Here is a 3194-nt window from a genome sequence, read left to right as displayed (position 1 = left end):
TTCCCCCACAGCCAAACTTGTCACTTTCCGCTGCTTACTTGCTCTTGCTGCTACTCATTCATGGTCACTTCATCAACTTGATGTCCATAATGCCTTCCTTCATGGCGATCTCATGGAGGAAATCTACATGCTTCCACCACCCAGTCTTCGGCGACAGGGGGAGAATTTGGTGTGTTGCCTTAATAAGTCGCTTTATGGGTTGAAGCAAGCTTCTCGGCAATGGTTTTTCAAGTTCTCACAAGCTATTCAATCAACTGGTTATGTTTAATCCAAAGCAGACTACTCACTTTTCACTAAGAGAAGAGGAAAGTCATTTACTGTGCTTCTCATCTATGTGGATGACATACTGATAATGGGGAATGACTTGAAAGCAATTGATGATCTCAAATCTTTTTTGAATACCAAGTTCCGTATCAAAGATCTTGGTAATTTGAAATATTTTTTGGGGATTAAGATGGCATGATCGAAATAAGGTATTTTCATTTCACAAAGAAAGTATTTGTTGGATATCCTAAATGATGTTGGTTTTCTAGGATCACGGCCTGCAAGTTTTCCTATGGAACAAAATCTAAAATTACTCCCTGATAATAGGAATGCATTAGATGATCCAGCCAAGTACAGAAGATTGGTTGGTCCGTTGATATATCTCACTATAACCCGACTGGATATTACATATTCAGTTCATTTATTGAGTAGATTCATGCAATCACCTCAAAAGTCTCATTATGAAGTTGCCATACGCATCTTAAAGTATTTGAAAGGCACACCAGGGCAAGGCATGATGTTTCCCTCTCAAAATTCATTGAAGTTAAAGGCATATTGTGATTCCGATTGGGCAGGATGTCCTACCACTCGACGTTCAACTACTGGTTATTGCGTTTTCCTTGGAAATAGTCTTATTTCATGAAAAAGCAAACGACAAAAAACTGTATCCTTATCTTCTGCTGAAGCCGAATATAGATCCATGGCAGCAGCATGTTGTGAGCTGGCATGTCTCCAAAGCCTTTTTCGAGATCTTCAAATTCAACACCAAGGGCCAGCTACCTTGTTATGCGACAATCAAGCCGCTCTTCATATTGCGGCAAATCCGGTGTTTCACGAGCGAACAAGGCACATTGAGATTGATTGTCACTTTGTTCGAGATAAGATTATGGAAGGAAAAATTGTGACGGGATTTGTTCTTTCCATATCACAACTTGCTGATTTGTTCACTAAAGCTCTTGGAAAGGAAAGATTTCATTCTTTGCTAGGCAAGTTGGGAGTTCGAAACATTCACTCACCAACTTGAGGGGGAGTGTTGAGAAAGTCAAGGATGATCATCAAGATACTTGCCAATATTATTAATATATTGTAATTGATTACATTCATATCTTGTATTATAAGCTGTCAATTAGTAGCTAGTTAGTAGGAATTAATTGTAAACATATGGCTACATATAGTAGTATTGTACAGAGAATTAATTCAATGAGTATCGATGAATTACCACTTTCTAAAATTTACACCAAGGATGTTTTTTTGTAGTATCACAAGTTATTCAATTATTTATTTATTATTTTTATACAAAGATATATGTATATTAGGGTTGGGCGATAAATTGGTTTTCAACTTTTGAATTCCTTTTTATAAGTTCTTTACTTGTCTTTTGGTACGACAAAAAAACATGTCATGTTGGTTTCATAAACTTATGGTGAACTACTAAAAAAGTACATTAGGCTCACTAACCTGAAGTCTTATAAGCTTTGAGAATTCGACTTGGTCAATCATGTTCACTAAAAAAAGGGAGTTGAAATGTTGGAAATAAATCATGAAAATAAAATGGAGTTCACATGACATTTCAAAAAAAAAAAAAAAATCCCAAAAAATAACCAAATTGCAAACTCATAATCATGTTCTAAGAAGATTATAAAATTGTCAAGATGACTACAAAATCTGAAAATAGTACAACGCCAAACTTATTTCTTACTAAATTACGAGATTTGTATTTATAAAGACCTCATCCAAATACAAACAGAAAAACAATCTTAAATCTTAGCAACCAATAGGAAAGCAATCGTAATTTTATTAATACTAGAAAACCCTAACACAGAGAACACCAAATGCCCTAGTGCATCGGTTAATATATCAAAATGCTATTTAGCTATTTAAGTTTTCGTAAGTTATCAAAGCAATATCAAAATCAGTCAAAATCAGTCAATGAATTAAGATAAAAAAAATAAAAAAAAATTAGTGCCGTTTTTAAACCTAAAGGAAAACTAATGAAAATGGCTTGAAAACTTTAAGTTTTAACGATAAGGACAAAATAAAGGGTAAAGTGAATAGTACTAGGATTGACTTTTTAGTGTAAAAATGTGGTTTTTCGTTAAAATAAACAATATCGAGAGCATTTCACTAAAGTTCCCTATATTAAAAGTGGTGTTATTCACACATCTTTTTTTACCTTTCACATACCTTTTTTAATTTCTCGCTTTTGGATCAAATGAACTAAATAGTAAAGAAAGTTAAGGTTCCACCATAAATCAATTGGCTATATGGGGAGTAGTCCAACCTCTTATAAGCCCTTGCAAGATTTCTCATTTTACCAATGTGAGAATCTTTTACCTTCACATTCTCACGCATCTCCTCACGTGTGATGAATTTCAAGCTAAACACGTGGACAACACAAATTTGGTGACGTGAAACATGTGTGGCCGTTGGGCTTTCACACGTGGGTCATTATGATACCATGAAGAAGTTGGAGTTCCACTATAAAACCAATTGTCTATATGGGGAGTAGCCCAACCTCTTATAAGCCTTTGCAAGGTATCTCCTTTCACTAATATGAGACTCTTTTACCTTCGCATTCTCACAACTATGATCAAATAACATAATAATTAACAAGATGTGTGTGGAAGATAAAAAAAGAAATAGCTCCACTCTACATTAATTGAGTAAATGCAAAACACTAAGAATAGAAAACAGTGGTTATAAATTATAATAAGTCAAGAACTGGTTGACTTTTTATCTCTACGTTGTCCTAACAGAATTAATACACCACGTGTTATTCTATAAGTGGAGAAAATTTCTATTTTTTATGTTATTGATTTTTTAGCACAAGAATCTCTTCACTTGTATAGAAACATGTGATGTATCACCCCAAATTTCCGGCACAGAAGAATCACTCGTAACATGCATCCTTATAAAAGTCATGCCATTCC

Source organism: Pyrus communis, chromosome 8 (assembly GCF_041283825.1).
Source record: "Pyrus communis isolate YQ-2024b chromosome 8, ASM4128382v1, whole genome shotgun sequence".
Lineage (NCBI taxonomy): Eukaryota > Viridiplantae > Streptophyta > Magnoliopsida > Rosales > Rosaceae > Pyrus > Pyrus communis.
Note: the sequence above shows the minus strand (reverse complement) of the source record.